This window comes from Somniosus microcephalus, chromosome 34, assembly GCF_052327205.1.
Source record: "Somniosus microcephalus isolate GS21.2 chromosome 34, FLI_Smic_1.0, whole genome shotgun sequence".
Taxonomy (NCBI): domain Eukaryota; kingdom Metazoa; phylum Chordata; class Chondrichthyes; order Squaliformes; family Somniosidae; genus Somniosus; species Somniosus microcephalus.
Genome location: NC_141020.1, coordinates 24,481,246 through 24,504,956, shown reverse-complemented (window position 1 = coordinate 24,504,956; position 23,711 = coordinate 24,481,246). Strand labels below are relative to the sequence as shown.

Here is a 23,711-nt window from a genome sequence, read left to right as displayed (position 1 = left end):
CAGCTCAACCAGTACGTGGGAGCTCTGCAGGCTGTGGTTGGATGTAGGCACCGGGATGAAACACTTGGCTGTTTCCTGGTAGCTGACGAGCTGCTGGGAGGCAGACCATGGCTCCGTGGGAGAAGGGAGGAAATCACCAGGAACTCGGAGTGGCTGGCCATAAACAAGCTCTGCTGAAGAAGATTGTAGGTCATCCTTGGGCGCCGTACGAAGACCCAACAAGGGAGCCTGTCCACCCAACCCGCACCTTGAAGACTGGCCCGTAAAGCGGCTTTAAGCGACCTGTGGAATCGCTCGCACAGGCCGTTCGCCTGTGGATGATAGGCGGTGGTGCGATGCAGTTTGGCGCCGAGCCCCTGAGCGACAGTGTTCCACAGCTCCGAGGTAAACTGTGGCCCACGATCGGAGGAGATGTCTGCCGGCACTCCGAAACGGGCCACCCAGCAGGTGATGAAGGCCCTAGCGACGTCCGCCGAAGTGGTGGAAACCAAAGGAATTGCCTCTGGCCACCTGGTAGTGCAGTTCACCACGGTGAGGAGATGAGTAAAACCACGGGAAGGCGATAGTGGTCCCACCAGGTCCACATGTACGTGGTCGAAACGACGTTCTGGAACAACGAACGGAGCTACTGGTGCTTTGACATGTCGCTGGACCTTGGCCTTCTGGCAGACCACGCAGGTGTTGGCCCAGTCCCGGACATCCAGGTGCATACCCTTCCAAATGAACTTCGTCGACATTAGATGTTGTGAAGTCCGCATAACCGGGTGCGACAATCCATGTATTGCGTCGAAAACCTTCCGGCGCCATGCAGCTGGCACAATAGGTCGGGGTACGCCCATGGAGACGTCACAAAGGAGCGTGGTGCCCACGGCCCGGAAGCTGACGTCGGCCGGTTGGAAACTCGACGGGACGGTTCTGTATGATTGAACCTCTGGGTCCGAAATCTGATCCTCAGCCATGCGAGCGTAATCAATTCCCAGATGAACCGCCTGGACCGTCGCGCGGGAGAGACAATCTGCCACCAGGTTGTCTTTACCAGACACATGTTGAATGTCCGTAGTGAACACCGAAATGAACGTCAGATGACGTTGCTGACGAGCCGACCACGGTTCTGTGGTCTTTGACATTGCGAAGGTAAGCGGCTTGTGGTCAACAAAAGCCGTGAAGGGACGTCCTTCTAACAGAAACCTGAAATGGCGGACAGCCAGAAAAAAGGCCAGGAACTCCCTGTCGAAGGTGCTGTACTTTTTCATTTTTTCTCAGCTGACGGCTGAAAAACGCCAGCGGTTGCCACGTGCCATTGACCCATTGTTCTTGTACTGCACCTATGGCGTAGTCGGACGCGTCCGTAGTAAGGGCGATGGTGGCGCCTGGAAGAGGGTGCGCCAACATGGTTGCCTCAGCCAGGGCGCTCTTAGTGTTCCTGAATGCCTGGTCCATCTCGGCCGTCCAGCCGATCGGGCCTTTGCCAGATTGAATGGCGGAGCAGGCTCGAGGGGCCGATTGGCCTACTCCTGCTCCTATTTCTTATGTTCTTATAAGCAGAGCCGCCTTGGGGACGAATCGGTGGTAGAAATTGACCATCACCAGGAACTCTTGGAGGGCCCTGACGGTCTGTGGGCGCGGGAAAGAAGTGACAGCTTCCACCTTCGTTGCTAGGGGGACGGCGCCATCCGAGGTGATGCGGTGTCCCAGAAAATCGATGCTTTACAGTCCAAGCTGGCACTTGGCCGGGTTGATGATTAACCCATGCTGGCTAAGGCATGCGAATAGAGTACGCAGATGACCGATGTGCTCTTCCTTGTTAGCACTGGCGATGAGGATGTCATCGAGATAGACGAAAGGGAAAGACAGATCACGGAGCACAGAGTCCATCAGTCGCTGGAAAGCCTGTGCTGCATTCTTTAAACTGAACGGCATGCGCAGGAACTCGAAAAGCCCGAACGGTGTGATAACAGCAGTTTTTGGAACGTCCTGCGGATGAACAGGAACCTGGTGATACCCGCGGATGAGGTCGACCTTGGAAAAGATGGAATTTCCCGCCAAATGGGCCGAGAAATCTTGTATATGTGGGATCGGGTACCGATCAGGAGTAGTGGCGTCGTTCAGGCGTCGGTAGTCGCCGCATGGCCGCCAGCTGCCACCAGGTTTCGGAACGATGTGTAGAAGCGAAGACCAGGGGCTATTTGACCGCCGAATAATGCCCAGCCGCTCCATGGTGTCAAACTCTGCCTTCGCAGCTGCGAGCTTGCCGGCTTCCAGCCTTCGAGCCCGTGCATGAACCGGGGAGCCCTTCATGGTAATATGGTGCTCCACGCCATGCTTCGTGACCGAGGACGAGAAAGTGGGCCTGGTCAGCTCCGGGAACTCCCCAAGGAGATGAGTGAATTCATCTGGCGATGGGTACGCGCAGGCAACAGACCACGACACGGCGGTGCTGTGGTGGCAGGGGATCGAGTTGAAAGTGGCTGCGTTGATCAACTGGCAGTGCCGGACGTCAACGAGGAACCCGTTTGCGCACAAAAATCCGCCTCTAGGATGGCCTGCGAGATCTTGGCCATGACGAACTCCCAGCAGAAGCGCTGACCGCCGAAGCACAGTTGGACCTGCCGCTTCCCGAAGGTACGAATGGCCGCTCCATTAGCTGCCTCGAGGGGAAGGCCGTAGCCCCCAGTTTGGGGATCAAGCCTCGACGCAGGCAAGATACTACAATGCGAACCGGTGTCACACAAAAAACGGCGACCTGATAGGGAGTCTGTGATGTAAAGGAGCTTCCCTGAAGAGCCGATGGACATCGCAGCCGCGGTGCGCCCTTTAGGCCCGGTCCTCCTTCGCGAAAAACGCCGCGGGGGTTTTGTGGGGTTTTTTTTTGCGAAAAACTGCAGGGTGGGCGGCAGCATCTGGCTTTCACGCCAAAACGGGTGTGGTAGCTGAACCAGCTCGCCGCTTGAGGAGCTGGAGTCGCGTCTGTGAGGGCCGGGCGCCTCGTGGCCGCGCAGCACTGTTGGGTTACCGTGAATATCTTATCCGCTTCTGCCGCAAGTTCAGCACAGTCTGTGATCGCAGAGCTGGCTAAGGCAGCTTGCACTGGTTCTGGAAGCTGGCAGAGGAACAACTCCCTAAAAAGGAAGCATTCCGGTTCGGCACCCAAGAGCGTGAGCATTTGGCTCATGAGCTCGGACGGTTTGGAGTCCCCGAGGCCGGGCATAGCGAGAAGTCTGCGAGCGCGCTCCGACTTCGAGAGGCCGAAGACCTGCAGCAACCGTGCCTTTAAAGTATCATACTTGCCATCATCCGGTGGGCTACCGAGGAGGCTGACGACCCGCGAGGCTGTGGCGCTGTCAAGGGCGGAGACCACGTAGTAGTAATGGGTCGAATCCGCGACGATGTTCCGGATGGCAAATTGAGCTTCAGCCTGGATAAACCACGCGGCTGGTTGTTGCTCCCAGAATTGTGGCAGTTTCAGGGTCATGGCGTTCGTATCCATGATGAATATCTTTCACGAAAATTGTTCGTAGAAGTCGGGGTCACCAATGTCGGAACGGAGGTTCCTGGCGAAAAGACTGAGTTCGACTCAGGCAATTAAAACAATGAACTTTAATGGAACAAAACAGGTTTTAACTGGAAACTGCTAGAATACATCGATTACAGGTCTGTTGTCTCTGAAGGCTCCACGAGGACTGCTGGGCTGGTCCGAGGGCTGACACCATGACGTCATCACGTTCTTCCCGCCATTGGGGAATCACGTGACGAACGGCATGACGTCATCACGTTAAAACCGCGCTGTAAAGGTAACTAGACATAGTACAGTTAAACAGTGTAATTAAATGTACAGACACAGGCTGCAACTACATTGCTGTTAAAGGAATTATGTACAACTACTCTGAGTCCCTTGGTGGCTCCGCCACATGTGTGTATTTGTATGCGTATGCACGTGTATGGGTGTATGTATATGTGTGTGCGCGTGTGTATTTGTGTGTCAGAGCCCGTGTCCCACTACACTTTCAGTGTAACTACTTGTTTTCACATGTTGTAGGCCTATATTCAGGGCTATTGGCTGTCAGTCCCTTTGGAGCAGTGTCAACTTCTGTCAGTTTTCCAAGTTGGCATTACCCTGTGATCCCATGAAGACTATGGGCTGGATTTTGATCCTGGGGCGGGCTGGGGTCGTGTAATCCGCATTCCGTGTTAGCCACCCGAATCTAAATCGATGTGGGAAAATGATGCCATTTTAACTTAATTGGCCAATTGAGTCCAACGTGTGGGAACCCGTGGCCAATGAGTTTTTCCAGTCTGAAAGTCGCCCCCGATGACGTCATCATTGCTGCTGCATTTAAGTTCTGCAACAAGCCTTGCTTCTTCTGCAGACTGCCAAGCTTTTGCCCTTGCATGTTAGAGGCACCTGCAGGAAGAATGGCCAGCCCGATACCTAGGTCTGCTCCCCGCTTTGATGATGTTGCCCTGCAGGCTTTAGTGGAGGGAGCAAGAGCAAACAAAGAGGTGCTCTTCCCTTCTTCAGGGAGGAAGAAGCCTCCCCAGCAAACCAAGGCTGTGTGGATCCAGGTGGCAGAGGAGGTCAACTCTTTGTCAATAACCCGCAGAACCTGGCTTCAGTGCAGGAAGAGGAAAAGTGAGTATGAATTTCCCATCACCCTCAATCTGACCCCCATTGCCTCTCCTCACCAGCACTCAGCTTTAGCAATCTCTTCCTCCACATCCCACTTGACACTGACATCCATGCACCCTTACCCATTCCCTCTCTCTATGGTCACATTCACCTAACTATTCGACTATGCAGCCCTCACACTCCCTATCACTGTGATGCAAACAACTGACAACACACAGGGAGGGCCCTTGGTCTTGCCACCTCACTCCATCTTTGTCTCCTTCTAAGCATCCATTCCATGGATTCTCTAAACTCACTCCATCATTCTCACTCAAACTCCACTTGTCTCCCTCATTGCAGGAAAAGAGAGCTCACAATAAGAGGGAAAGAGCGAGGACAGGAGGAGGGCCTCCCTCAGTAGCCCAGCTCACCACCTGGGAGGAGGCGGTCCTGGAGATCGTGGGAGTGGAGGAAGATTCCCAAGTGGGAGATGGACAGACGGGCACATCACAGCAAGCTGGTGACAGAATAGTTTTCCATCTCTCAATGAAATTGCATGAGTCGCTGATAATGATTCTGAAGCTCTAACAGATGGACTTATGATCATCTGCAACATGTAATGTGCATGTAACCTTGGCCTCACATCTCTGACTCTTTCCTTTACTCCCCCACAGGACCATCGCAAGCATCCGTCCCCACTAGCCAGGAGGAACAGCATGAGCCTCAAGACTCCTCAGAGGAAGCTGCAACCTCTGAGGGCACAGCGTCAGCAGAATTCACCGCACCCAGCACCAGTGCAGACACTCACACCTCGGTGGGACCATCGCGAGATAGAGTAGTGTTGTCACCTGGTGTATCACAGCTGACAAGTGAGCATCAGCAGATTGTGGAGACAGGAACAGCGGTGGAGAGTCCTAGTCGGAGGGCGCAGGACTCTGCCAGCTCGGCTCAGCTGCATGTCGACCCTCTGCCTCTGGGTCTATCCATAAGATCAGCGGTGCTGGATCTCCAGGAACAGATGCAGGAGTCTCTGGCAGGTTTTGTCTCCAGGGTCGCTGCGAGTGTGGAGCGAATGGAGGAGTCCATTGCAAACATGAGCAGAGCCTTTGTGGAGTCATTGGTGCATGAGCGCATCACCATGGAAAGGATGGCAGCCTCCATGGAGGTGATAAGTCACCAGAGTGAAGAAAACATGGTGAGTGTTCTGAATAGAATGACATCTCTGGAGGAGCAATGGTCATCTATTGAACAGAGAAACCAGACCTTCATGTAAGTCCTTCTGAGTAGGACTGCCAGTGCAGATATGGGTCCCCATGGCCCCCCCTGATGTGCAGCAAGGTGCTCTCAAGCCACTTGCAAGCATTGAGGGGGACCTGACCCATGAGAGGGAAGTTGGTGGCAGACATCAAGGAAGTGGGGGCTCCTCTCCAAGCGCTCACACTTCCATGCCACTGCAGAGCCCTCGGTCAGAGCCCCACCAGAGTCCACACCCAACTGAGATCGGCGTCTCAACCCCTGCACAGCCGTAGGAGCAGCAGACTGTTGGCGAGCCCTCACAGATTCGCAACCCCAGAGGACGCCCACCAAAGGTGTTGAGACAGGAGCAGCAAGAAAGTGAGCAAGGGGCCTCCACATCTGCTGAAGCCACAGGGGAAGCACCACGTAGGAGCACGTGTAAGAGAAAGATACTGCACAAATAGTCACAAGGGTAGTCACTTGGGTTAAAAAGCCATCAAATGATTACTGTAAATTTAGATTTTAAACAGTAAACAGTACCCAGTACTGCTGTAGTTGTGGCGTGTGTCATTTCGCGAATGGGGCTTCCACATTGCGGGCTTAGGAATACTTGCAATTGTCAGTATGGTGGTCAAATTGCTAGGAATCCGCTGGTTCTTCGCTATTGTCGGTGCTCAGGTAAGAAGCTGTGAGGCAAAAGTGCTTGATTGGCTAAGCTAAGCAAATCTGGCCAAGGTGAGTGCATTCCTTGCATCCTGGGCAGCAATGTTCTCGCGTACTGCTGCCGCTGGTTGATGGGCCTCTGTGAGAGTGTGTGCGTGTGCGTGTGCGAGAGAGAGTGTGTGCGCGAGAGTGTGCGCGCGAGTGTGTGTGTGTGAGTGTGCGCGAGGGTGTGCGCGCGCGAGGGTGTGCGCGCGCGCGAGGGTGTGCGCGCGAGTGTGTGCGTGAGAGAGTGTGCATGAGAGTGTGTGTGTATGCATGCGAGTGTGTGCGTGAGAGCGTGTGTGTATGAGGGTATGTGTGAGAGAGGGTGTGTGAGCGAGGGCGTGCGTTAGTGTGTGTGTGTGCATGAGAGTGTGTGCGTGCGCGAGTGTGCGTGCGCGAGTGTGCGTGCGCGAGTGTGTGTGTGTGAGCGCGAGAGTGTGCGCGCGAGAGTGTGTGCGTGCGTGAGAGAGAGTGTGTGTGTGCGCGAGAGTGTGTGTGTGCGCAAGGGTGTGCGTGTGAGTGTGTGTGCGCGCAAGGGTGTGCGTGTGAGTGTGTGTGTGTGCGAGTGTTAGAGTGTGCGTGTGCGCGTGTGCGAGAGAGAGAGAGAGTGTGTGCGCGAGAGTGTGTGCGCGAGTGTGTGTGTGTGAGTGTGCGCGAGGGTGTGCGCGCGCGAGGGTGCGCGCGCGAGGGTGTGCGCGCGCGAGGGTGTGCGCGCGCGAGGGTGTGCGCGTGCGCGCGAGGGTGTGCGTGCGAGTGTGTGCGTGAGAGAGTGTGTGTATGAGGGTATGTGTGAGAGAGGGTGTGTGAGCGAGGGCGTGCGTTAGAGTGTGTGTGTGTGCATGAGAGTGTGTGCGTGCGCGAGTGTGCGTGCGCGAGTGTGCGTGCGCGTGCGCGAGTGTGTGTGTGTGAGCGCGAGAGTGTGCGCGCGAGAGTGTGTGCGTGCGTGAGAGAGAGTGTGTGTGTGCGCGAGAGTGTGTGTGTGCGCAAGGGTGTGCGTGTGAGTGTGTGTGTGTGCGAGTGTTAGAGTGTGCGTGTGCGTGAGGGTGTGTGTGTGTGAGTGAGAGGGTGTGCGCGAGAGGGTGTGCGCGTGAGAGGGTGTGTCTGTGTGCGTGAGAGCGCGTGTGCGTGAGAGCGCGTGTGCGTATGAGCGTGCGCGTATGAGCGTGCGCGTGAGAGTGTGCGCGTGAGAGTGTGTGCGTGAGAGTGTGTGCGTGAGAGTGTGTGCGTGCATGTGCACGTGAGTGTGTGCATGCAGGTGCGAGCGAGTGTGTGTGTCAGGTGAGTGTGTGTGCGAGTGTGAGTGTGTGCATGCGAGTTTGTGCATGCGAGTGTGTGCGCGTGACTGTGTGCATGTGGGTGCATGCGAATGTGTGTGTGCAAGTGTGTGTGCTTGAGTATGCGCGAGTGTGTGAGGGTGTGTGCGTGTGCGTGTGAGTATGCATGCATCTGTGTGTGTGTGTGAGTGTCTGTGAGTGTGTGCGAGTGTGAGTGCGTGAGTATGCATGCATGTGCCTGTAGGAGTGTGCGTGCGTGCGAGTGCGTGTGCATGAGTATGCATGTATGTGTGTGACTGTGCGTGAGTATGCATGCGTATGTGTGAGCGTGTGCTTGCGTGTGAGTGTATGTGCATGAGTGCGTGTGAGTATGCATGCATGCGTGAGTATGCGTGCGAGTTTGTGTGTGCGTGCGTGAGTGTGCGTGCATGAGTGTGAGTGTGTGTGCGTGTGAGTGTGCGTGCGCGTGTGAGTGCAAGCGTCATATGTGTATGTGCATTGATGTAGGATGAGGATAAGAACAGTCTCTGCTGTGACGCATTCCAAGGTCAAATAACCGATTGGGCGAGGTGCTTGTGGGCTGCTGGCATCTGTGGAAAATCCAGCAAAAGCTTTCAGGAGAGGAGAGGGGAAAAAATTCTCATCTTGTGATTAAGATGACACACTGAGCGAGAATGAGTCATTCAGGTCCCTTGATAAGGTTTTCTTGTAATCACTCCCACTCACTGCACTCTATGCAATTCAGTGAGAGGCATCCGCTGCTTTGTATACTCTCTACAAAGTGGTAAATTTTATTTACAATGTCCTTATTACAGTATCACAGCAACACCAGGCTCGAAAGATATGGCCTTATGTAGGACCTGGTGGGATTGTAAAATATCTCCTAAAATATTAACAGGTCTCGGGAAACATTCAATGATGGAAAAATTCACTGCTTCGTTTATAGAATCACAGAATCTTACAGCACAGAGGGAGGCCATTCGGCCCATCGTGCCTGTGCCGGCTCTTTGAAAGATTCTCTCCAATTAGTCCCACTCCCCCTGCTCTTTCCCAAAAGCCCTGCAAATTTTTCCTTTTCAAGTATTTCTCAAATTTCCTTTTTGAAGGTCACTATTGAATCTGCTTCCACTGCCCTTTCAGGCAGAGCGTTCCAGATCACAACAACTCGCTGCGTAAAAAAATTCTCATCTCCACCTCTGGCTCTTTTGCCAATCTCCTTCACTCTGTGTCCTCTGGTTACCGACCCTCCTGCCACGGGAAACAGTTTCTCCTTATTTATTCCTCAAAACTTATTCTATAAAAGTTTCTTTCTGACACCAGTCAGGTATGAGGGGCTTTTACAGGCCTGTGAACCAGATTAGTGAATCTCTCTGGAATACCCGAGCATTGACAACAGTTCCTTCGCCTTCCTCTCCTACAGGCTCTTACTATTGCCAGGCGCAGTTCCGCAAGCACTGGGCGCTTCACCCAGGTGGCTGCTCTTCGTGCTGGAGCCGAGACAATCAATATCTGCATGCTATTTGACCAAGGGGGAAATCACAGCCAAGCTGGAGCCTGTCTCGCCCACAGGCAGCGCACTTCCAGCAGGAGACAGTGGGTGGCGACGATCAGCAGTAACCCCGACTAATTCTTCACCTTCCTCGGCCTGGCGCACTCAGGTCAATTGTAGCGCCCCCTACCTGCTGCCCGAATTAAGATCAGCCAATGCATCGCAGATTGGGGATGGACCCGAGACCTTCCCACTCAATACCCCAGCTAATTCTGTTCCAGTACAGCTACACCACTGGCATCTATCCCACAATGTGGAAAACTGCCCAGGTATATCCTGTCCACAAAAAGCAGGACAAATCTAATCCAGCCAATTACCGCCCCATCAGTCTACTCACAATCATCAGCAAAGTGATGGAAGGTGTCATCGACAGTGCTATCAAGCGGCACTTACTCATCAATAACCTGCTCACTGATGCCCAGTTTGGGTCCCGGCAAGACCACTCGGCTCCAGACCTCATTACAGCCTTGGTCCAAACATGGACAAAAGAGCTGAATTCCAGAGGTGAGGTGAGAGTGACTGCCCTTGACATCAAGGAGCCCTAGTAAAACTGAAGTCAATGGGAATCGGTCGGGGGGGGAAACTCTCCACTGGCTGGAGTCATACCTAGCACAAAGGAAGATGGTTGTGCTAGTTGGAGGTCAATCATCTCAGCCCCAGGACATCGCTGCAGGAGTTCCTCAGGGCAGTGTCCTAGGCCCAACCATCTTCAGCTGCTTCATCAATGACCTTTTCTCCATCATAAGGTCAGAAGTGGGGAAGTTCGCTGATGACTGCACAGTGTTCAGTGCCATTCGCAACTCCTCAGATAATGAAGCAGTCCGTGCCCACATGCAGCAAGACCTGGATGACGTTCAGGCTTGGGCTGATGTGTGGCACGAATGTTACCTGCCACTTAAGTGCCAGGCAATGACTATCTCCAACAAGCGAGAGTCTAACCACCTCCCCGTGACATTCAACGGCATTACCATCACCGAATCCCCCTCCACCAACATCCTGGGGGTCATCATTGACCAGAAACTTAACTGGACCAGCCACATAAATACTGTGGCAACAAGAGCAGGTCAGAGGCTAGGTGTTCTGCGGCGAGTGTCTCCCCTCTTCACTCCCCAAAACCTTTCCACCATCTACAAGGCACAAGTGATGGAATATTCTCCACTTGCCTGGATGAGTGCAGCTCCAACAACACTCAAGAAGCTCAACACCATCCAGGACAAAGCAGCCCACTTGATTGGCACCCCATTCACCACCTTAAACATTCACTCCCTCCACCACCGGCGCACCGTGGCTGCAGTGTGGACCATCTACAAGATGCACTGCAGCAACTCGCCAAGGCTTCTTCGGCAGCACCTCCCAAATCCGCGAACTCTTCCACCTAGAAGGACAAGGGCAGCAGGCGCATGGGAACACCACCACCTCCAAGTTCCCCTCCAAGTCACACACCATCCTGACTCGGAAGTATATCACCGATCCCTCATCGTCGCTGGGTCAAAATCCTGGAACTCCCTCCCTAACAGCACTGTGGGAGCACCTTCACCACACGGACTGCAGCGGTTCAAGGCGGCGGCTCACCACCACCTTCTCAAGGGCAATTAGGGATGGGCAATAAATGCCGGCCCTGCCAGCGACGCCCACATCCCATAAACGAATAAAAAAACCACACCAGGCACTGCATTAACCCACAAACCCACAGAAATAACAATCTCTCTTTTTGCTTTTCCCCATTTTATGTATATATATTGGCCCAGAAATTCGGGTCTCCACGGGTGAGTACGCACGGGGTACTCACCCGTAGGCCCAATAGAAGTGCCGGTTTCGTGCATGCACTGCGCATGCGCGGGAAACCGGAACTTCCGTTCCCTTAAAGGAAAGGGTTCAGAGGTCGAACGCGTGCGCGGGAGAGGCAGCGCGTGCGCCTGGAACTTATGTTTTTTTCCAGGTTTCTCCGGGAGGGTAAGTCTCCAGGAGTTACACATATAAAAAGCAGGCGCAAGGCCTGCTTTTAACAAGGTAAGTGGTGAATTAATTAAAATTAAAACATTTTTTCCACAGGTTTATTATTTTTAAATACTTTAAAGAAAGGTAAGTTTATTTTTAGCCCCATTAGAAAATGTAATTAATTTTTTCAATAAATGTAAATTATTGTTTAAAATAGTTATTTTATGTAATTTATAGTTATTTCAAAAATGTGATGTTTTTAAAAAATTTATTTGAAGTTTTAGTGATGTTTTGGGGCTTATAGTTTTTATAGCTTTGACAGCTCTTCCTGTTAATTTTATGAATGAAGCATTCCCTGCTACCGTTGGGTCTCCATGGCCCACGTGATCCCAGGGGACGCATCGAACTAACTGCGCTCCTGGGATACGCAAGCACTGCACGCCGGCAGCTGGAGCAGGCCCAGGATCGGAATCCCACGTGGGCCCACAGCTCAACGGCCGACGCGCAAGGTAAGTGCAGGTCGGAGACTCGCACCCGCGGGAAACCTCCGACCCGAATTTCTGGGCCATTATTAAAGAAATATTTTTCGTTTTAAGTTTTGTTGAGCCACTCCGTGAGTTTTGGTCTCCTTATCTAAGGAAGGATATACTTGCCTTAGAGGCGGTGCAATGAAGGTTCACTCGATTGAATCCTGGGATGGGGAGACTGTCCTATGAGGATTGATTGTGTAGAATGGGCCGGCACTCTTTGGAGTTTAGATGAGAGGTGATCTCATTCAAACATATAAGATTCTGAAGGGGATTGACAGGGTAGATGCGGAGAGGTTGTTTCCCCTGGCTGGAGAGTCTAGGACTAGGAGCATAGTCTCAGGATAAGGAGTCGGCCATTTAGGACTGAGATGAGGAGGAATTTCTTCACTCGGAGGTTTGTGAATCTTTGGAATTCTCTGCCCCAAAGGGCTGTGGATGCTGAGTCGTTGAGTATATTCAAGGCTGAGATCGAGAGATTTTTGGACTCTAGGGGAATCAAGGGATATGGAGATCGGGCGGGAAAGTGGAGTTGAGGTCGATGATCGGCCATGATCTTATTGAATGGCGGAGCAGGCTCGAGGGGCCGTATGGCCGACTCCTGCTCCTAATTCTGATGTTCTTCCGAGCAGCCTGCTCCTGGGCCTCTGCCAATGCGGCTCTTAATCCAGTCACTAGGAGGTGCAAGTGAACAACCCAACAGACCTCTCACCCTGTGGGGAACAGTAGATCAGAGTCATTTCGTCTACATTTCATCACAAAGGGTTTGGATTGCAGAGGAGAGCCTGGCTGCTCTGCGACAGTATGCTGGTAACATGTTGGTTAAATTGATCTTCCTTTCCAACCTATAACAAGGTACTAGCCATGGCTCAGTGGGCAGCACTCGTGCCTCTGAGTTAGAAGGTTGTGGGTTTAAGGCCCACTCCAGAGACTTGAGCACATATCCAGGTTGACACTCCCAGTGTGGTACTGAGGGAGCGCTGCACTGTCGGAGGTGCAGCTTTTTGTATGAGATGTTGAACTGAGGTCCTGTCTGCCCTCTCAGGTGGACGTAAAAGATCCCGAGGTACTAGTTAAAGAAGAGCAGGGGAGTTCTCCCCGGTGTCCTGGCCAATATTTATCCATCAATCAACAGCATTAAAACAGATTATCTGGTCATTATCTCATTGCTGTCTGTGGGAGCTTGCTGTGTGCAAATTGGCTGCCGCCTTTCCTACATTACAACAGTGACTCCACTTCAAAAAGTACTTCATTGGCTGTAAAGTGCTTTGGGACTCCCTGAGGCCATGAGAGGAGCTATAGAAATACACGTTCTTTCTTTTTGTTTTAAGTGTATGAGATAATGTATAGTGCAGCCCATCCAATTGGAAAACTTTACAGGGCTATGCGGAAAAAGCAGGAGATTGTGACTAATTGGACAGATCTTTCAAAGAGCCGGCACAGGCACGATGGGCCGAACGGCCTCCTTTTGTGTTGTATGGTTCTGATTCTAATTTCATCCACCTAGGGTAGAGACTGAAAGTGACACTTTAGTACCATTGCTGGTCGTTAGCTCATGGTGTTGCTATGGTAATTAAGTCGGAGGGGGCACGGTTTTATAAGGACAGTCTGTTATGTTGGGTAATTAGGACCGCCTACTCCCTCCTCCGTAACATCGCCTAACTCCGCCCCTCCTCAGCTCATCCGCTGCTGAAACCCTCATCCATGCATTTGTTACCTCCAGACTCGACGATTCCAATGGGTTCCAGGCCGGCCATCTTCCCATCGTCCATCTTATATAAACTTGAGCTCATCCAAAACTCTGCTGCCCCGTGTCCTAACTCACACCCAGTCCCGTTCACCCATCACCCCCTGTGCTAACTGCCCCGTGTCCCAACTCACACCCAGTCCCATTCACCCATCGCCCCCTGTGCTCACTGCCCCGTGTCCTAACTCACACCCAGTCCCGTTCACCCATCATCCCCCTGTGCTCACTGCCCCGTGTCCTAACTCGCACCCAGTCCCGTTCACCCATCACCCCCTGTGCTCACTGCCCCGTTCACCCATCACCCCCTGTGCTCACTGCCCCGTGTCCTAACTCACACCAAGTCCCGTTCACCCATCACCCCCTGTGCTCACTGCCCCGTGTCCTAACTCACACCCAGTCCCGTTCACCCATCACCCCCTGTACTCACTGCCCCATGTCCTAACTCGCACCAAGTCCCGTTCACCCATCACCCACTGTGCTCACTGCCCCGTGTCCTAACTCGCTCCCAGTCCCGGTCACCCATCACCCGCTGTGCTCACTGCCCCGTGTCCTAACTCACACCCAGTCCCGTTCACCCATCACCCCCTGTGCTCACTGCCCCGTGTCCTAACTCGCACCCAGTCCCGTTCACCCATCACCCACTGTGCTCACTGCCCCGTGTCCTAACTCGCACCCAGTCCTGTTCACCCATCACCCCCTGTGCTCACTGCCCCGTGTCCTAACTCGCACCCAGTCCCGTTCACCCATCACCCCCAGTGCTCACTGCCCCGTGTCCTAACTCGCACCCAGTCCCGTTCACCCATCACCCCCTGTGCTCACTGCACCGTGTTCTAACTCGCACCCAGTCCTGTTCACCCATCACCCCGTGCTCACTGCCCCGTGTCCTAACTCACACCAAGTCCCGTTCACCCATCACCCCCTGTGCTCACTGCCCCGTGTCCTAACTCGCACCCAGTCCCGTTCACCCATCACCCCCTGTGCTCACTGCCCCGTGTCCTAACTCACACCCAGTCCCGTTCACCCATCACCCCCTGTGCTCACTGCCCCGTGTCCTAACTCGCACCCAGTCCCGTTCACCCATCACCCCTGTGACCTACACTGGCTCCTGGTCTGTCAGCCCCTCAGGTTTAAGATCACTATCCTTGTTTTTAAATGCCTCCATGGCCTGACCCCTCCCTATCTCTGTAACCTGCTCCAGCCCGACAAGCCTCCAACATCTCTGCCCTCCTTCAATTCTGGCCTCTTGCTCACCCCGGATTTCCATCGCTCCACCATTGGTGGCCGTGTCTCCAGCTGCCGAGGCCCTAAGCTCTGGAATTCCCTCCCTAAACATCCCCGCCTCTCTCTCCTCCCACAAGATGCTCCTTCAAACCTACCTCTTTGACCGAGTGTTTGGTCATCTGTCCTGATATCTGCTTCTGTGGCTCAGTGTCAAAAATGTTTTTATTGATAACGCTCCTGTGAAGCGCCCTGGGACGTTTTGCTACGTTAAATGCGCTACATAAATGTAAGTTTTTTTAAATTCGTTTACGGGGTGTGGGCGTCGCCAGCAGTTATTGCCCATCCCTAGTTGCCCTCGAGAAGGTGGTGGTGAGCCGCCTTCTTGAACCGCTGCAGTCCGTGTGGTGAAGGTACTCCCACAGTGCTGTTAGGGAGAGAGTTCCAGGATTTTGACCCAGCGACGATGAAGGAACAGCAATATAAGTTAGGATGGTGTGGGAACTTGGAGGTGATGGTGTTCCCATGCGCCTGCTGCCCTTGTCCTTCTAGGTGGTAAAGGTCGCGGGTTTGGGAGGTGCTGCCGAAGAAGCCTTGGCGAGTTGCTGCAGTGCATCTTGGAGATGGTACACACTGCAGCCACGGTGCGCCGGTGGTGGAGGGAGTGAACGTTTAAGGTGGTGGATGGGGTGTCAATCAAGTGAGCTGCTTTGTCCTGGGTGGTGTCGAGCTTCTAGCGTGTTGTTGGAGCTGCACTCATCCAGGCAAGTGGAGAGTATTCCATCACACTCCTGACTTGTGCCTTGTAAATGGTGGAAAGGTTTTGGGAGGTGAGACACTCGCCGCAGAATACCTAGCCTCTGACCTGCTTTTGTTGCCACAGTATTTATGTGGCTGGTCCAGTTAAGTTTCTGGTCAATGGTGACCCTCAGGATGTTGATGGTGGGGGATTCGGTGATGGTAATGCCATTGAATGTCATGGGGAGGTGGTTAGACTCTCGCTTGTTGGAGATAGTCATTGCCTGGCACTTGTGTGGCACGAATGTTACCTGCCACTTATCAGCCCAAGCCTGAATGTCGTCCAGGTCTTGTTGCATGCGGGCATGGACTGCTTCATTATCTGAGGAGTTGGGAGCGGTACTGAACACTGTGCAGTCATCAGTGAACATCCCCACTTCTGACCTTATGTTGGAGGGAAGGTCATTGATGAAGCAGCTGAAGATGGTTGGGCCTAGGACACTGCCCTGAGGAACTCCTGCAGCGATGTCCTGGGGCTGTGATGATTGACCTCCAACCACCACAATCATCTTCCTTTGTGCTAGGTATGTCTCCAGCCAGTGGAGAGTTTGCCCCCCGATTCCCATTGACTTCAGTTTTACTGGGGCTCCTTGTTGCCACACTCGGTCAAATGCTGCCTTGATGTCAAGGGCAGTCACTCTCGCCTCACCTCTGGAATTCAGCTCCTTTGTCCATGTTTGGACCAAGGCTGTAATGAGGTCTGGAGTCGAGTGGTCCTGGCGGAACCCAAACTGGGCGTCAGTGAGCAGGTTACTGGTTATTGTTGTTGTAATATATTATTCAGCTGCTAAGATGGAGCTAGCCCCTGTGGCAAAAGATCTAAATGCAGCAGCACAGAACGAGACCATTTGGCCCATTGTGTCCGTTGCATCGCTTGCTGGAGTAGTCCAATAACAAATCCCAATGTTCTGTTCCCTCCCAGTCACTCTGTATCTTCCTCTACTTCAAACAGTCATCCACTTTCCCTTGAAAGATGCCATGGTCACTGACTTAACTGCTGTCTGTGAGCAATCCGCTGTCCAACAACTCTCCCTTCAGGCACAGTAGTCGAAGGGGCTGAACCTCTCTTTGCCGTTTCCAGTACAGCAGCAGTGTAGAAATGGAACAGGAAATTTCCTTCAGGCAGGAAAATCGGGTGGAAGACATTTCCGCCACGAAAACGTTTCTTCCAGGCTCCTTGGCGCTTTTTAAGCCTTCCCGCAAACTGCCCACCAAACGTCAATGCGAAGGCCAATGGCGCTGCAGCTCCCAGCTTATGACTGACATTTAGAGGGTGGAGCAGCTGATTAATGTGGCAGGAGTTTGTGAAATGAAAGTCCTGTTTTAAAATTCATTATTGGGTCCTGGGCGTCGCTGGCAAGGCCGGCATTTATTGCCCATCCCTAAGGCCACCAGAGAGCAGTTAAGAGTTAACCAGGTTGGTGTGGGTCTAGAGTCACCTACAGGCCAGACCGGGTAAGGACGGCAGGCTTCCTTCCCTGAAGGGACATTAGTGAACCTGTGGGCGATAACAACAATCCAACAGCTTGATGGTCACTGGTACTCATGCAAGCTTTTTATTTCCAGATTCTTTTTTGAAATTGAAATTAAATTTTCAAACTGCCATGGTGGGATTTCAACTCCTGTTTATTATTGTTCCTGGATTATTAGCAGCTGCCTCTCGGCTGCCAGTCCAATACACAATCACGACACTACCGAACACTTAGAAGCTGGGGAGTGTAAATACAGGTTTCTGCATCGGGGAAATTTCCTTCAGTGGAGGGAGTCCACAACAAGGGGGCAGAACCTTAAGATGAGAGCCAGGCCGTTCAGGGGTGACGTCAGGAAGCACTTCTTCACACAAAGGGTGGTGGAAATCTGGAACTCTCTCCCTCACAAAGCTGTTGAGGCTGGGGATCAATTGAAAATTTCAAACTGAGATTGTTAAGTAAGGGTATTAAGGGTTACAGAACCAAGACGGGAAGATGGAGTTAAGTTACAGATCAGCCATGATCGAACTGAATGGAGGAACAGGCTCGAGGGGCTGAATGGCCTCCTCCTGCTCCTATGTTCCTGCTTATGGACACCAACATTTGCTTCTGACAGGGTTAGAACACCAGCAGAAACCTCCCCTTCCCCCCCACCACACCCCACACCTCCCCACTCCCCTCCCCCCCACCACACCCCACACCTCCCCCCACCACACCCCACACCTCCCCACTCCCCTCCCCCCACCACACCCCACACCTCCCCACTCCCCTCCCCCCACCACACCTCCCCCCACACCTCCCCACTCCCCTCCCCCACCACACCTCCCCTCCCCCCCACACCTCCCCACTCCCCTCCCCCACCACACCTCCCCTCCCCCCACACCTCCCCACTCCCCTCCCCCACCACACCTCCCCTCCCCCCACACCTCCCCACTCCCCTCCCCACCACACCTCCCCTCCCCCCACACCTCCCCACTCCCCTCCCCCCACCACACCCCACACCTCCCCACTCCCCACCACACCCCACACCTCCCCCCACCACACCCCACACCTCCCCACTCCCCTCCCCCCACCACACCCCTCCCCACCCCACACCTCCCCACTCCCCTCCCCCCACCACACCCCACACCTCCCCCCACCACACCCCACACCTCCCCACTCCCCTCCCCCCACCACACCCCACACCTCCCCACTCCCCTCCCCCCACCACACCCCACACCTCCCCACACCCCTCCCCCCCACCACACCCCACACCTCCCCACACCCCTCCCCCCACAGCTCCCCACTCCCCTCCCCCCACCACACCCCACACCTCCCCACTCCCCTCCCCCCACCACACCCCACACCTCCCCACTCCCCTCCCCCCACCACACCCCACACCTCCCCCCACCACACCCCACACCTCCCCACTCCCCTCCCCCCACCACACCCCTCCCCACCCCACACCTCCCCACTCCCCTCCCCCCACCACACCCCACACCTCCCCCCACCACACCCCACACCTCCCCACTCCCCTCCCCCACCACACCTCCCCTCCCCCCACACCTCCCCACTCCCCTCCCCCACCACACCTCCCCTCCCCCCACACCTCCCCACTCCCCTCCCCCACCACACCTCCCCTCCCCCCACACCTCCCCACTCCCCTCCCCCCACCACACCCCACACCTCCCCCACTCCCCACCACCACACCCCACACCTCCCCCCCACCACACCCCCACACCTCCCCACTCCCCTCCCCCCCACCACACCCCCTCCCCACCCCACACCTCCCCACTCCCCTCCCCCCACCACACCCCACACCTCCCCCCCACCACACCCCCACACCTCCCCCACTCCCCCTCCCCCCCACCACACCCCACACCTCCCCACTCCCCTCCCCCCACCACACCCCACACCTCCCCACACCCCTCCCCCCACAGCTCCCCACTCCCCTCCCCCCACCACACCCCACACCTCCCCACTCCCCCTCCCCCCCACCACACCCCACACCTCCCCCCACCACACCCCACACCTCCCCACTCCCCTCCCCCCACCACACCCCACACCTCCCCACTCCCCTCCCCCCACCACACCCACCCCCACACCTCCCCACTCCCCTCCCCCCACCACACCCCACACCTCCCCACACCCCCTCCCCCCACAGCTCCCCACTCCCCTCCCCCCACCACACCCCCACACCTCCCCACTCCCCTCCCCCCCACCACACCCCACACCTCCCCCCACCACACCCCACACACCTCCCCACTCCCCTCCCCCCACCACACCCCACACCTCCCCACTCCCCTCCCCCCACCACACCCCACACCTCCCCACTCCCCCTCCCCCCCACCACACCCCACACCTCCCCACACCCCTCCCCCCACAGCTCCCCACTCCCCCTCCCCCCACCACACCCCCACACCTCCCCACTCCCCCTCCCCCCCACCACACCCCACACCTCCTCCCCCACCACACCCCCACACCTCCCACTCCACTCCCCTCCCCCACCACACCCCACACCTCCCCCACTCCCCTCCCCCCCACCACACCCCACACCTCCCCCACACCCCTCCCCCCACAGCTCCCCACTCCCCTCCCCCCACCCACACCCCCACACCTCCCCACTCCCCTCCCCCCCACCACACCCCACACCTCCCCCCACCACACCCCACACCTCCCCACTCCCCTCCCCCCACCACACCCCCACACCTCCCCACTCCCCTCCCCCCACCACACCCCACACCTCCCCACCCCCCGCCACAACCCCGCCCAACCCAGCAGGAGGGCTTCTCAGTAGCAGGTCATCTGCCATTATTATCAGAGGAGGAGCCGCACAGGATGGTGCAGAGTCAGGCTGCATTCAAGGAGGGTGCAGCCCACCAGCTATTACCCCCACTCCCACCGCCCGCCCCCATAGAATATACAGGCAGCACAGGTCAGATGAGGTCCTTCACGAAGATTTGTGCAATCACAGAGCGTGTCAGCAGCAAGGAAACACTCTTGCCTCTGAGCCAGAAGGTTGTGGGTTCACGTCTCACTCCAGACTTGAGCACTTGACACTCCCAGTGCAGTACTGAGGGACATCAGAGGAGCTGTCTTCCGGCTATGGCATTAAACAGAGGCTGCCTCTCTCGGGGCGGGGCGTAAAAAAATTCCAAGACACTATTTCGAAGAAGAGCAGGGGGAGTTCTCCCCGGTGTCCTGGCCAATACTTATCCCTCAACCAACATCAGTGAAACCGATTATCTGATCATTATCTTGCAGTCAGAATCAGGGGAATTTATAATGGGGAACAAAGAAATGGCAGACCAATTAAATACATACTTTGGTTCTGTCTTCACAAAGGAGGACACAAATAACCTCCCAGAGATGTCGGGGAACATAGGGTCTAATGAGAGGGAGGAATTGAATGAAATCAGTATTTGTAGGGAAATGGTGTTAGGGAAATTGACGGGATTGAAGGCTGATAAATCCCCAGAGCCTGATAATCTACATCCTAGGGTACTTAAGGAAGTGGCCCTAGAAATAGTAGATGCATTGCTGGTCATCTTCCAAAATTCGATAGACTCTGGAACAGTTCCCATGGATTGGAGGGTAGCTAATGTTACTCCACTATTCGAAAAAGGTGGTAGAGAGAAAATGGGGTATTATAGATTGGTAAGCCTGACATCAGTAGTGGGGAAAATGCTAGAGTCCATTATAAAAGATGTAATAGCAGAGCACTTGGAAAACAGTGACAGGATCCGTCAAAGTCAACATGGATTTACAAAAGGCAAATCATGCTTGACTAATCTACTGGAATATTTTGAGGATGTAACTGGTAGAATAGATAAGGGAGAACCAGTGGATGTAGTGTATTTGGACTTTCAGAAGGCTTTCGATAAGGTCCCACATAAGAGATTAACATGCAAAGTTAAAGCACACGGGATTGGGGGTAAGGTACTGTCTTGGATAGAGAACTGGTTGGCAGACAGGAAGCAAAGAGTTGGAATAAACGGGTCTTTTTCTGAGTGGCAGGCAGTGATTAGTGGGGTACCGCAGGGATCAGTGCTAGGACCCCAGCTATTCACAATATATATTAATGATCTAGACGAGGGAACTAGATGTAATATCTCCAAGTTTGCAGATGACACAAAGCTGGGTGGGCGTGTGTGCTGTGAGGAGGATGCAGAGAAACTCCAGTATGACTTGGCCAGGTTGGGTGGTTGGGCAGATGCATGGCAAATGCAGTATAATGTGGATAAATGTGAGGTTATCCACTTCGGTGGCAAAAACAGGAAGACAGATTATCTGAACGGCAATAGATTGGGAAAAGGGGAAGTGCAACGAGACCTGGGTGTCCTTGTGCACCAGTCGCTGAAGGTAAGCATGCAGGTGCAGCAGGCGGTTAAGAAGACAAATGGTATGTTGGCCTTCACAGCGAGAAGATTCGAGTACAGGAACAAGGATGTCTTGCTGCAGTTGTACAGGGCCTTGGTGAGACCACACCTTGAGTATTGTGTGCAGTTTTGGTCACCTTATCCGAGGAAGGATGTTCTTGCCATGGAGAGAGTGGAGCGAAGATTCACCAGACTGATACCTGGGATGGCAGGAATGACGTATGAGGAGAGATTGGGTCGATTAGGCTTATATTCACTAGAGTTTAGAAGAATGAGAGGGGATCTCATTGAAACTTATAAAATTCTAACAGGACTGGACAGACTAGATGCAGGAAGGATGTTCCCGATGGCCGGGGCGTCCAGAACCAGGGGTCACAGTCTAAGGATAAGGGGTAAGCCATTTAGGACTGAGATGAGGAGGAATTTCTTCACCCAGAGAGTGGTGACCCTGTGGAATTCTCTACCACACAAGGCAGTTGAGGCCAATTCATTAAATATATTCAAGAAGGAGTTAGCTATATTTCTTAAGGCTAAAGGGATCAAGGGATATGGAGAGAAGGCAGGGACAGGGTACTGAATTTGGATGATCAGCCATGATCTCGTTAAATGGCAGAACAGGCTCGAGGGGCCAAATGGCCTACTCCTGCTCCTATCTTCTATGTTTCTATTATCACATTGTTTGTGGGAGCTTGCTGTGCACAAATCAGCTGCCACATTTCCTTCATTACCACAGTGACTACACTTCAAAAAAAGTACTTCATTGGCCAAAAGCGCTTTGGGATGTCCTGAAGTCGTGAAAGACACTATAGAATTGCAAGTCTTTTTAACATAGATGCTTGCTTTAATAAATGAACAAAACTCCTTATTTTTAAGGGAGTGACATTCAGTGTATTTATCAGTTATATTTACAGAAAGTGATGGAATGAGAAATTCAACAGGAAATCAAAGACAATGGAAGATGAGAAAAGTATTTTTGGAATTTAATTGCCTTTCACTACAAAGCACCTTCTTAAAAAATCACACACATTTATATAAAATACTGCATTGATTTAGTGTAACATATTTAATGACTATAAATCTAGTTGCATTTCTCAGAGATTTTCCTACCTAGTATTGCTGCGGCTCCTCCTGGCCCAGCTCCTTGCTCACTTGCTGGTTGCCACCCTCAGCTTCCCGCACCGCGGGCAAGCCCCGCCTCCGCCGCACACCCATTGGCTGGCCCGCCCGCCTAGCCCCAACCTGACTGGACCGCCCGAGCCGTCAATCAAAGGAGGACAATAGTGGGTTCCGCGCTATGCAAATCGCCGGCGCCTGGCGCCCCGCCATTGGCCGCGGGCACTGTCAGTCTGCGGCGTTGCTAGGCGCCGCCAGGTGCGCTGGTGCGGAGCGGCTCAGGTGAGACGGAGCGGCGCCCACCTGGTGCAGCGGCAACTCTGAGCTTGTCCCGGCCCTCTGCCTGCTCCACCCCCGGCCCTTCATCGGAGGGGGCATCAGGGTCAGCTCAATGGAGCAAGAGGTCATTGGCCTGGGCTTATTGTGGAGCCCCCACCCTTCATCCAATGGCCGGAGGTCAATAGGGCAAGAGGTCATTGGCCTGGCTTATTGTGGAGCCCCCACCCTTCATCCAATGGCCGGAGGTCAAGAGGGCAAGAGGTCATTGGCCTGGGCTTATTGTGGAGCCCCCACCCTTCATCCAATGGCCGGAGGTCAAGAGGGCAAGAGGTCATTGGCCTGGCTTATTGTGGAGCCCCCACCCTTCATCCAATGGCCGGAGGTCAATAGGGCAAGAGGTCATTGGCCTGGGCTTATTGTGGAGCCCCCACCCTTCATCCAATGGTTGAAGGTCAATGGAGCAAGAGGTCATTGGCGTGGGGCTTATTGTGGAGCCCCCACCCTTCATCCAATGGCAAGAGGTCATTGGCCTGGGCTTATTGTGGAGTCCCCACCCTTCATCCAATGGCCAGAGGTCAATGGAGCAAGAGGTCATTGGCGTGGGGCTTATTGTGGAGCCCCCACCCTTCATCCAATGGCCAGAGGTCAATAGGGCAAGAGGTCATTGGCCTGGGCTTATTGTGGAGCCCCCACCCTTCATCCAATGGCCAGAGGTCAATGGAGCAAGAGGTCATTGGCGTGGGGCTTATTGTGGAGCCCCCACCCTTCATCCAATGGTCGAAGGTCAATGGAGCAAGAGGTCATTGGCCTGGGCTTATTGTGGAGCCCCCACCCTTCATCCAATGGCCAGAGGTCAATGGAGCAAGAGGTCATTGGCGTGGGGCTTATTGTGGA

The 23,711-nt window shown here is 54.2% G+C and overlaps 1 protein-coding gene across 1 annotated transcript in view; it reads right to left on the bottom strand.

The window, feature by feature from the left end:
* LOC147096888 (synaptosomal-associated protein 25-like) overlaps positions 1-22,600 on the bottom strand; it is a 381,047-nt gene extending 358,447 nt beyond the window's left edge. The window contains exon 1 of the mRNA XM_085973583.1: positions 22,533-22,600. The gene's annotated coding sequence lies outside the window, so the exon portion shown is untranslated. The remainder of the gene's footprint in view (positions 1-22,532) is intronic.
* Positions 22,601-23,711: the final 1,111 nt, after the last annotated feature.